Genomic DNA, 13,606 nt, shown 5'->3' on the forward strand with positions numbered 1-13,606 from the left:
CGTACTCTGAAACGCTTAATTAATGTATTCAACATTGGTTGAAAAAGTTAAGAAAGAGAGAAAAAAAAACCAAAAAGAGGAATTATGAAAAACACAATTCAGAAACTGTTTAAAATATTTAAAAGAAAATAATAAAAAAAAAAAGAAATAAATTAAAGTAAAATAGTAATAAAAAAGAAATAAATCAAAAATCAAAACTAAACAAATCAAAACAAAAACAATAGGGGTGGTCTCTGATGAAGGTTTCCCTGGAATAAAAACATTTCCGAAATAACCCGAAACATTGCGTACATAGCACAGTATTAATGTAAGGCCAGAGATAATATGATTCGCACCAAATGGGTGGATATTGGATCAATTTCTATGAAATTGGGCCAGAGATATGAATCGCACCTAAATGGGTAGATATTGGATCAATTTCTATGAATTTAGGCCAGAGATATGATTCGCACCTAAATGGGTGGATATTGGATCAATTTCTATGAAATTATGCCGCGATCTCACCACGATATGAATTTATTTTAGATCGCGGTGAGCGTGGTGCGAATGTGGTCTAGTGGGATTGGGGCTTAATCGAGTCTGAAAACATTCCTTGTAACAAAACCATAATAGTTAAACAATAATAGTTTCATTACATAGTCATTTTTTTTTATAAATTTCCTGTTAACAAAAGTTTAAATTTTTCGAAAAACTAAGGATTTTCTTATTTCAGGCATAGATTTCCTTAGCCGTATTTGGCACAACTTTTTGGAATTTTGGATCCTCAATGCTCTTCAACTTTGTAATTGTTTGGCTTTATAAATATTTTGATATGAGCGTCACTGATGAGTCTTATGTAGACGAAACGCGCGTCTGGCGTACTAAATTTTAATCCTGGTACCTTTGATACCTGTTAAGTATCTAAATAAAACATAAAAACATGTCCCATCTGTATTTATTTTCATGTTTTCATCGGCTGTAATAAGATACTAAAAGTACTGTTATAGTTTTGTATTTACAATTAGTGATTGTCCTTTTGGTTTTTTTTTTTTATTTTAAGTGATCAATTTCTTCACTTCAAAGAACAAATTTACAGTTTGTCTTTTTTGTTTTCAAAATATTGATATACTTTTAAATTGATAAGTGCACTACAGGATAATGAATAATTTAAAATATTGAGAGTTCTCATGTTAAGATGTCTACAAATCGATCATATTGTACATTTATACACAAAAAACAAGATCCTGTAGTAAAGAAAACTCAATGTATAGTTTCGTGCACAGTTTCAAGCTTGTATACTAAAGGGTGTTATTTAGCTGAACAACCACAAAGATCTACAGGATAAACAAATACGTAGCCACGTTTACTTTATCTAATCTGTAATATGCATGACATATTTGTCACTGGGCGTTAGAGGCAACTAACATTTTTCTACAGGAAAGAGTATCCTAAAGGATCTGTTTTATAAGCAACTTACATTGTCATGTTAAGAAATGCAGATGTTCAGATGTTTTTCTTCTAACTAGTTTGTCATATAGAACTATAAAGGGTGAAATTGTTTTTCCAAATTCAGAATCGATTTTTTTAGGAAAACTATTCTTTGAAATGTTTCGCTGCAATTTTTTGTCTCAAATATAATTGCATGTTAACGATGTCATCTCATATTTCTCTGTTATGATACTTATTATTATCATTATTAATATAACTCGGTTGATGAGAGCCTTTAGTTAAATATAACCGGAAGAAAAGTGACTTAAGGAACTTTTACAATAATTTTCAAAGTGCTTCTTCATATGAACTCTAGTTTTGAATTGTTTATTTATATAAACTCTCATTTTGATTTGAATATTTATATGAACTCTCGTTTTAAATTGAATATTTTCCATTTTAGTTTAAAGTTGAATATTTTTGTTTTAAATGTTAATGTTTTTTCCTATAATGTTTCCTATTTCAAATATTCAAAGAGATTATTTGAACCTTTTATAATATTTTAATACCCTTATCTTTGACTTAATTGATATGTTTTGTAAACTGTTGCTGGAGTAGTCTTCCCTTAGCTTTCAAGCTGTAAACGTGTGTAAATAAAGGAGTAGGTCCGGTAAGGGCCGATTTTGGCACCAAATTTCAGTTCAATCTAACGAGATATTTAGGACACTTTTTAAACACTTAAGTGTCTATTTCAATTGATTCGATTAGTTTATGTTAAAGATTTTAACTGATTCAGTCATTAAAAACGCTCCGATTGAAGCTTAAATATGAAAAATCTATCAAATATGCCAAAAAACGTCACTTTTCAGATGGTTTTCGTCAAAAATGAAAGTGGCCGCATCCGTGTTCATCCTTAACCTTTATATATGTTATGTATTATCATCAAATACAACTTACATTTCAGTATTACGAATGAACACGAATGCGGCCACTTTCATTTAAGACGGAAACCGTCTAAAATTTAACTAAAATGCTATACTTGTGAAGATTTCAGTAATTTAGCATGACTTTATGATGCTAGTTCACGATATATGTGCATTGTATTGTCAAAAACAGCACATATTTATGTAGCAGAAGCATTCTACTTTCCAAAAAATAGCTAAAAGATTACATTTTCACAATTTTGCAAAACTGCTTAATTTTGGGGCCAAAAAGGGGTCTTACTGAACATACTCCTTTGTATATATTGTATATGGTGTCGACTACAGACCTACAGACTTAAATGTAACCCGTGCCGAAGTTCACGGAGTTATACCGAAAATTCACGGGGTTATATAAATAATGATAATACTTTTAATTCAAACAAACAAAACTAAATACATCAATCATTTAAAAATAAACGAACAAGAAAAAACTGTGCATTGTATTGCTATTTTATTTTTCATTAATATATGCCCTTTAATGAGTTTATTGCAATTTTGTTTAACATGCTATATTATTGCGTGAAAGAAATGAAATGGATACATCTATTTTATCAGGTTATCTACAAAGTCACCGAAATTCCTATTAACCTTTCGGTAAGTGCACATTAGGTCCGATTTTATTCGAGATAAGCTATGTCTTAATTAGTTTTCAAAGGGTCAAATTTAAAATGATACCAAATGTAGAGAAAGGGTTCATCCGGTGTCGATTTCATACCGATAATCGTTAGCCATATTCGATATCACTTAAAAGCACAAATTGAAAATATGCATACGATCCATGCATTAAAAAAATACGATACTCTTAATGGTGTTAGAATTGAAATTTCAGATGCTTGTCGAAGGATCTACGATTACACCTACACCGTAGGGGAGGTACACGCCTTTTATAAATATGAATTAAAAATTAGGAAATAAAGCGATTGTGTCAGGGGAGTTAATGTGTTCCGAGTGAGCTCTCTGGTCAATAATACGAATATTTATTACAATTTAAAGGGAAAATCATTGATTATAAGTGATATTGTATTGAACGTTCATACTTCCGACTTTCCATACCACCAACGGATTATTTTTTCAATGAATGGATAGTAGTCTATGTGAATGAATTGCAACTGTGAGTATTCTCTATTCTCATGATTTTGTAAAATGTCTTACTTATCTTTTTTATTATTTTATCATGGAGGTTATAACATATTTTTTATGGAGGTTATAACATTTAAGTGTCTTGAACGATCACGATCCGTGCACAACTCAGTAGTATATTATAGAATTACCTGCTATTATTTTGTTTTATTTTGGTATTCGCGTGTCTTCTTAGTCTCCACTTTCCTACATTTTTGTTTTTACTCTGAAGTTGAAGATTTATTATTCAGCTAACTTCTGCTAGTATTTGACAAACTGAATCGTACTTTAAAACGCACACGATGTTAGCATCACGATTTTATTATATAATATATCATATTGTTCTTAAGTTGGATTTAAAACGTATGTATTCTTTGGTAATATAGTGATGAATATGGATGGCTGTATTTGATCTACAATGTATTGATACATGTACGCAGCCACAGTCGTTCAAAAGGTCGTGATCTCTGTTTGTTCATAGTTGGAGGCCGTACATTGACCTATAGTTGTTAATTTCTATGTCATTACGTCTCTTGTGGAGAGTTGTCGCATTGATAATCATACCACATCTTCTTTTTTATATGTTGTTGTAACGCTAAGGAATAACGAATACAAAGTGTTCCATGTCAGTAATACGTTTTTAAAAGCACAACATTATGTGTTGAACTATTTTGAAACATTTACTTTGTTAAAAGTAGGTTTGAGAGGATGTTCACATTGGAGTTTATTAACTTCATATTACAAACAGGTGATATATTTGTTTCTCGTTGTGGGGAGTTTGAATGCTAAAATACATTTTTCCATGAATACAATACACTATGGCGCCATACAGTGAAGCTCACATTACAAACATAATTGTATAATTGAAACGGAAAACACTATGAAAATATTATTTAATGAGGTTTTGTTGTTGATATTCTTTTCCTATCTTTTTGCACATGACAGTACCTAAACAAAATGTGTAACCAAAGGTACTAAATACATGTAGCATACATGATATTTTGTAGTTTTGGCACTTACATGCAATCAAATGAGGTAATGATAGACAATGAAATTGTCACGGTGTTCTTGGAAATTAGAAAATGCAGTAGGAAAAAGATCTATAAATCATATATTATTCATCACAATTTTCTTAGCGACAATACGATATATTATACTAACTTAAGATTGAAGTAAGAACTGCGCCAGTACAAATCAGATATTTCAAAATCAATATTTACGCCAGGTTCGAAAGATAGATTTCAGTTAATTTAGAGTTCAAGAAAGAACATGCAAAGGTAGCAATCAAAAAGCTTCAGTCCTTACTATAAAAACAAACAACATATTTGCCATAATGAAAACCGACGAAATGACAAACAACAATCACAAAACATGTAACATAAAGTAGTAACGAATAGGGAATAGGGAATAGGTAACCAACTTGACGTCCATAAAGTAACACAAACCCCAACAAAAACATTGCGGCCGATTCATGTGATCCGGAAGGGTTAGCAGTTCCTGTAAACGGCTATATACAGTGTATTGACAAGCCGACATTTCTTCCACAGCTCTCGTTATATGATTGAGTATTCAATCATGATCAAACATTAAGATACATTGATTGAGACTCAGTGGTGTTTGCTTTAAACATTTATTGGAAAAATCATTTACTATTTATAATGAGAACAGACCATGTATTAATAAAACATGTTGGTTCTGTAAACTATAGGAACCAGGGATGAAAGATTGGAAAATTAAACTTTCAAATAAGGGGAAACAATATGTTGGAAAAGAGGCGATTTTCATCCTGAAACATGCAACTTACAGACCCCAAAACAGTTCTCACAAGGGATCTTCAACGTGATTTGAGCATCGTACATTTTACTCCTGCATGTAACACGAGTAATCAAATGTAATGTGCTAATTTTGATCCGACGTGGCTGTGTATTTATACATCACTCAAAGCAAAACGGTGTGCGAGTTTTAACTGACGGACGGGAAAAAGACAGAATGACATACATGTATACCCTGTCTACCATTCGATATTGAAAATTAGTCGGGTATGGTGACAAAAGCTATAAATATTAAAACAGCATGATTGTTTAATTTAACTATTTAGGAGCATAGATTTTAAAACATGAAAATCCTTTTGTTTTTATAACTAGCTTCAATTGGATTCGTGCTGGTCTTTTAATCACACTGCGAGAGTAATGACGGGGAAAAACTGAAATAATCTCTGGTTAATTTCTTTAAGATGAACCGTAAACAAAGACAATATTGATTTCTAATGAAAGGTACTAGTCAATTTAATGATTTATCAGCGGTTTGCAAATTGTATAGATTAGTGATGTATGTCTATAAAAAGGGAAAATCTTCACATACAAACAACATCGATCAGTTATTTTACAATCCGGCCGTTACGTTAATCTATCAAGTATTTATTAGCAAACGCGTGAGAATTAACGTGACACTCAAGCGAATGATTATGTTCATTTACTCTCAAAATGTTTCATGAATATAAAGATGCTTTAATCTATAAAATGCAAAATGAAAATTGGACCCAAAAACAAAAATTATAATTTTTTAATATTTGTATTTATTTTTTATTCTTATATTTACGGGAGAAGTTAAACATCATTATCATGTAATGGTAGCGATAATTAAAGGGGGATGGGGTAATATCACAAACAGCTTATTAGAACGACATAAAAAAAAAAAACTGTTTGGTCCTCTCTGGGTCCACACAAATTTCGGGGCTGTCTCACAAATTTGAATATTACATACATTTGCAAATGGCCAATTCTATCTTACTCATGTTTTGAATAAAATGAAATAAACACTTTTGAAGAAATTCAGTTCAGTTACTATCGGCTCGTACATAACGTGATTCCGGTTTGTCGAGCACGAATTGGTTTTTATGAAAAATAATTTGCCAATATCAGTCAAAAACAATAATTACTAACTATTGATTAGTACTGATCAAAAGAAGATTCATTTACTTTCAAATTAACTGATAATATCCCAGTATTTGTTGAATAACACGAATGAATACACAGAAAAAAGCTTCTAGACACGTCTTATTGAGTTAGACCTTTTCATTAAATAATCAAATAATAAGCGAAATCCAATTTTCTATTAGTGACATTAAGTGAAAATGCAATTTAGTTTGATAACTAGGGAATACTGATAGTTTGAATGAACATTATAGAGAGATGTTTGTAAGAAGCTGCAGGACGTGAAATTGATTGCGGGTGTTGACGTGTTCGTGTGATTTCAATATAATATACTTGTTCAGTAACTCTGCTTCAGCACAATTTAAACAAAAAGTAGCGGAAATTTAGTTTTAGTTATAAATGAAAGAAAAACGTAAGGACGAAAAAATAGGAAAATATTTATAAGTTAGTTTTGAAAAAAAACTTTGTAAAAGCAATACAATTGCTGATTATATTAATTAATTTTGCCTAGCAAAAATGGCAACACTATGCATAATTTTATCCATTTTACTTCTTTATAATAAACAGTTATTTAATAACTAAGATAAATGCAAACTTGTTACTCTATCTTGTCACGTGAACATCATCTCAGAAGTGAGGGAGTCTGATATTAAAATGTAGTAATATAGGGATCTATATCACGAAAAGGCGATTTGTTTTGTACATCAATAGTTTTTTAAATTGTCCCCTCTTGTTTTGATCTATGAGTTTGACTGTCCCTCTGGTATCTTTCGTCCGTCCTTCTTTTACTGATTCTGAATATTTTCGGTGCAGTGATTCCTGTTGAAAATTGGGGGTCATCTACTGAAGTATTGAAGCCCAACAGATACATGTAGTAATGAATTTCTGAAATAGATTTCAATTAGTTTTATAGTGTGTCTTTATATGTTGTGATGTAACACTATTTTTTCAGATAAGGTTTAGTTTAAACATATTTATTTATAGTGGATTGGGAAACAAGTTTTGCAACTTATATTAATCCCTTTCCACTTTGCGGATGCGAGTGCTGCCTTGTAGCGGCATTAGCCTACTCTTTTTCGAAATCTACATGAGTGTCTTTAACGTGCAAGAGATATGGCTCTCTCTTAACACGGGTCAGCCATTTATCGTCCCCTTCCGACGGACTATCATCGTTTCCTCAAGACCATACTCGCAGATGGTGTCAAGGGAGAGCCGAAAATTGAGTTCCTGAAATTTTCATCCCAAACGGGAATCGAACCAGGAACCTTTGTGTTAGTAGTCCGATTCAGATAAGGATGAAGGTTGGTACCTTTTAAACCCGATGCATTTGTCCTACATCGGGAACCTGATGTTCAGTGGTTGTCGATTGTTGATGTGGTTCATAAGTGTTTCTCGTTTCTCATTTTTAAATAGATGAGGCCGTTGGTTTTAGTGTTTGATTGGTTTATTGGATATTACTATTAATTCTTCTAGTTCTACCTTGGGATAGTCGGTTGCTTTAAGGCTTACACGTTGCTTCAAACAGTGGACAGAATAAAACATGGCCATTTATACGACGTCCATATAGTATACCCCATTGATAACCTTGTCCGATACTCTTGATAAATAATGAATCTCTTTTTGTTTACATATATTTATAACGATTTGTACTAAACATTTTCCAAATTCAGTACTAATTTCTTGAACGACCTTATACATACATGAGCGTCGTAAAATGTGCTACATTTACTTTTACAAATTACTTTCTTTGTTTCGTGATACTTATTTTTGTTCCGATCTAGTAACGACTTAAAGTAGTCTTCAGTTCTCAAGTGTTAATATAAATAATCACATATTTAATAAAACATACAAAACGTAATAAAGTTGTTTGAAGATATTTATGGATTTTTTGCGTGTTTGCTTAGTGTAAATAAACTGTCTATTTGTAAAACTGAAGATGTTTACCTAAGCATTATAAAAAAAATCTGTTGTTATCTGTTATACATATTTTTTTATTGATTTTCCCCATTACAAGCTTAATATAATAACTAAAAAAGTAGTAGATGCTTTTAATTTTAAAATGTAGTATTAAGGTTTGAGTGTTTCTTTTGTAATAAATTTAGTTTTTATACATTATGGTTGGAAATATTTGGATTTATTTGTAAACAAATTGTCCTCATTAAGGTTAACCACACGAATAAAACTACAAAAAAGTATATATTATACTAAAATCTTTAAAAATATACTAGATCATATCGTTGAATATCTACGGAAAATAACTATGCATGTGCCTGTCTCCAGATTGTAACCCCTTTATGTTGTACTTGATCATAAATATTAAAAACAAAGTTGGTCCATTTCGAGAATTTTGTGTTGATATCAGATCTTTATTAGAGACTCTGTTCTGAACTTGTCATACAGTATATACCGTATGTAACACGTTTAGGATGCCTACTGTACTTTAATTTGATCTAATTGTCTATTTTGTTATCGTGTCGATGGGTTGCTGTCTCGATGATGGATACTCCACGTCTTTAATATTCATTGCTTTAATGTCCACGTAGTTTCCACATACCATATAATAAGACCTCAAATTATTGTGTGTGTGAAAGGTCGGTGTTTCTAAAATGTAATGCTTTATTCATTGAGCTCATAAGAACTACTTCAAAAGTAACATAACTTCAATGGGAAGAAATTTCAAACTCAACGGAAAAATCTGAAGGATGATCCTGTCATTATTTGTTTTTAAATCGTTTAATCCCATTTGTTTATCAACTAAGATTTGACAGTTTGTAAGTTTGTGACACGTTTTAAATGTTTGTATACAATTTTTACCTTTAAGTTGAACCCATTAGTGACTTTATATATATCTTGTTAACTTGTAGGTATAATGGTACTACAATAATTAGTATTTTTTTGCTATGTTTTCATGTAAGGAAATTGTACAAATGCATTTTCGCCCATAGGTAGGTATGTTAGTATACACTTTTTTTTGCCATTTATTTTTTTATTCTTTTACATTGTTTTGGTGGAGTAAACATTTTTCTTACAATTTAATAAGTAATCGTGTCGCATTTGACAGTTGTAGAAAGTGATGTATTCGCTTCTGTCAATTCTTAACTGCATCTCTTTTAAAGAAAATGGCGATTCTGTGAGTACAGTTAAATTTGATTAAGATAATACATTTTTCTTACATATTTGCCATCAATAATACGTGTGTTCTTTTTTCCCTACATAATCGAATATTTCCATGTCCTTTTCGATCATTTAATATTAAAGAAAACATATTTTTATAACCATGAAAAATAGATAATAGTATTTACAGTTTGTTGCTTTGACTGGACCGATCCGTGTCCGTCTGTTCATTTATTGTTGCTTTAATAATAGATAGCATTTTCATTTATTTTCTTATTTCAATTTGGAAATGTGCATAAAAGGGAAAAAAAGGCATTTTCAATTTGAAAAAAAACAAGAAAAAAAATCAAATAACATCTGCAGATGGCATTGAAGGCATTTTCAGTGACGTTTATTTGTGTTTTCTGAGTTGGGTTGCCTTATTTGCGATAATATCGTATTTTTGATCATTGTAATTGACATAAAAACCAAACTTTTATTTTTATAATAACTTTTGAGTGCATGTGAATGTTCAGATCATTTATCAGTTAATATTTTCAATAGTATTTATAAATTCAGTGTATTATGCTATATCGGCTGTGGATTCCACCGAAGCTAAATTCAGAAACAATATTAAAAACACCATGCATAATTGTAGCCAGTTGAGTTTGCTGCAGGAGCGGATCCAGCAATTTTAAAAAGGAGGGGTTCCCAACCCAGAGTAAAAGGTGGAGTCCAACTATATGCTCCCATTCAAATGCATTGATCGTCCAAAAAAAAGGGGGTGTTCAATCCCCCGGACCCCCCATCCTTGGATCAGCCAATGTGCTGTATTGCGATTAAACATTGCTTTGTTTAAATGATATTTTTAACATTCATTTGATTTGAAAACATTGACAGAAAGCACATTATCATTATTTTTTCTCCGTTTGAATAGTTTTGCTTTATAGAAGAAATAATTCTAATATAATTTAGACGATAATGTTTATTTGTGTAAGTTTTACTTTTGTTCTTTATCTTATTTTATCATTTTTATGAAAACTGTATGTAATAGAATGTTAGGCAAATAACAGTTAATCATGTTAATCAATACCTATTTGTATTACGATTTACTCCCATTGGGAAATCTATTACTTCCCACTGCATATATTTCGAAATAATATTAGGACGATTAGATACAAAACATATTTATTTATGTTTCATTATAATATACCCACGTGGTGTAATTCGTAATTGAACATGTTGTCCATAACGCAAGTTTAATTTATTTTCGCGCTAAACGTATCTTTTAAGATTTCAATATTTGATACTTTGTATATTTTATGACACCCCAAACCATTGTCAACAAGTATAACCTGTAGAAAAACCATTTCAAACGAGTACAATTGGTAGTTCATATTTACACATCAAGGTTATACAAGAAATGTTTCTAATTGTATTATTGCATTTAAATTTCAACACCCACAATCTAAACTGATTAATTAGAAGATAGCATAATAAACCCATTAATCAGGACGAAAGATCGCTAAGGTATTTTTAATTTCCTGAGAAAAGTTCTGTCTAAATATGTACATTTTGCTACACGATATACAAGTCTATTTAAAGTGTTGTAAAAAGTTCATTTGAGAAAATTTACAAAGATAACTTTAATTGTATGTCAATTTCAATGGAGTAGTTTACTTTTACTTGACTTCAGTGTTTGTCAAGCGCCGGATGAAATTTACATTGTATGGCCGTTATAGAAGATTATTAAGGAATTTGTTTGAGACACTGTTTGCATAAATATGAATGTCAGATCGAAAATTCTTGTGGGAGTCGTTTCAATATCAACTTCTGTATACCTAACCACCCTGCTGGAAGTTAAATAATGAATATCTATACTAGTTTAACTTTAATTACAACAATTTAAAAAAAAAGTTGAATAGAGTTATATTGCAACTGGAGTGTATGTATGGAATTTTAGTTCCATCGAACTATTTGATTTGCATTTAGATGTGCATTTGACATAATAGGACGTAGTACAAAAACACTTCATTTAATTTGTAAGTAATTTAATCAAAATCAAATTAGCGACCGAATTAAATTTAGCAAATTCATGTATCTGAAAATACTTAACTATGTTCTGTAATCCCTAGAATGTGCTGGAAAAGATGAAGTACATATATATGCATGCACATTTTTTCGTGTTAATGATTTCGATCAATTAAATCAATCAAATAATGGTAGAAAATGTCCGCTGTATCTTCAATTGTATATATTCATAACAAACGAAATAAAAACTACGTGTAATAAATAACAAAAAAATATCGCATGCCGTGAACATGTCAATTAGAATTAAGACTGATTTGTTTAAAGTTCAAAAGTTAACGACGAACCCGTCGTAACATAGCCAAATTTACTATTTTTAATCTTTGAAAGAATGTTGATTTATTCAGACCACAGACCACATTGTATCTTTTGTAATATTTTGTAATATGATCATAATCCATTTTAATATGAAGTAATAAAACTGATCAATTTCATGCCAATTTGACAAATCTCCAATTTGTGTTGATAACATGTGGTTTCTCTGTTAAATTGCACATCGCATAATTTTCAAGTATTTATTTATCACATCTTCAACGACTCTTGAATTTCAATCAATGGATGGTAATGAAGTAACTTTTATTTTAATTTAGCCATTATACAAAAAAAAATAGTTTAACTCCAATCTTAACAATAATAAGAAATATAATGAACTATTTGATTTATAATAATTTTAATGTCAACGTAATTTGTATTAGTTTACGTTCATTTTCGCTGAACAAAGTCCACATTTTAGTGTAGGGGCCAGCTGAAGCCTGTCTCCAGGACCGGGATTTTCCTTCTGTGTCGAATGTCCATGATCTGTTTTCTGCTCAATGATCGAGTTGTTGTCTCTTTGACACATTTCCCATATCAAGTAACAATCTTAAGATTACAAATTATATTTTGAACCTTAATTCACGAATATGAGAACACGTAAGATGTCAGCCGTTGATGCCATATAGACAAAGAACAGCAGAATTAGTCTAATCCGTTGATTTGGTGGATGAGTAGAGGAGAAAGAGAGTTTATAAAAGAGGATGTCAATACAAATCCCCTGAATTTATTTCATACCAGGGTCATTTAGATCTTTATTCTTTTTTTATGTGTATCACAATATCATGACTGATTTTTTTTAAACAGATGACCTAATTATAGTGCAAGATATTTAAACGTTATAGATAAATATGATTTACTTCATCAAACAACTTAAACAATCAACATTTTTCCTATTTTCATTTACTCAAAATAGTTATCAACGCTAACTTTAAAATCTAGTGCCGGACGGCTATGTGTTTTAATGAAAACATGAAACTATTTTCGTTATATATACATGTTCACTTGAAATATTTGTGACTGTACGTTAATGAAACAACCGTTTCTCTTACACTTTATTGACCAATTTATACATCTCATTGGAACTCATAACACATATTCTTATATCTATGTATCTGCTGCCAACGATTTAAAGTATATTCTGACTCAAATATGTATATTCTCTCTGTGTTGAAGACCTACATGTATTGGCATATGCATCAGGCTGTTTTCTGCTCTATGGTCGGGTTGTTGTCTTCTTGTGTCAACGCTACAAGACATAGTATCTCCAATATTTTCTTTAGACGAGAAGAACTGTTCAGAATTAGCATCGAATAATTTATTGGGCAAACAAATGAACGCCAGTCTTTGTTCCTTTCAATATGACATGTATGTTAGAACTAGTCAACTTCAAATCGGTGATCAACAATGCAGCTATACTGGTTCTAGTTTCCTATGCAGTTCCATTATGTTTCGTTGCTTCTTTTCTTGGTTTGTGTGTTTTCATGAGCATCTGTAAATTGATAATGCTGAGATTACTTAACTAATATACCCCTTATAATATTAAAGTCACAATCCTGTAACAGTGTTATTAAATAATAATTTAATTTTTGGTGTAACGCGTCTTCTGATTGGCTGACGTTATTTTGTTATCAGCCCATAGACATAATTAACTCATGTGACCTTGACGTC

At 30.9% G+C, this 13,606-nt stretch overlaps 1 protein-coding gene across 1 annotated transcript in view; it reads left to right on the forward strand.

The window, feature by feature from the left end:
• The first annotated feature begins 3,183 nt into the window (after positions 1-3,183).
• LOC139489182 (formin-like protein 3) overlaps positions 3,184-13,606 on the forward strand; it is a 37,094-nt gene continuing 26,671 nt past the window's right edge. Inside the window, exon 1 of the mRNA XM_071275361.1 lies at positions 3,184-3,501. The gene's annotated coding sequence lies outside the window, so the exon portion shown is untranslated. The remainder of the gene's footprint in view (positions 3,502-13,606) is intronic.

This window comes from Mytilus edulis, chromosome 9, assembly GCF_963676685.1.
Source record: "Mytilus edulis chromosome 9, xbMytEdul2.2, whole genome shotgun sequence".
NCBI classification, from domain to species: domain Eukaryota; kingdom Metazoa; phylum Mollusca; class Bivalvia; order Mytilida; family Mytilidae; genus Mytilus; species Mytilus edulis.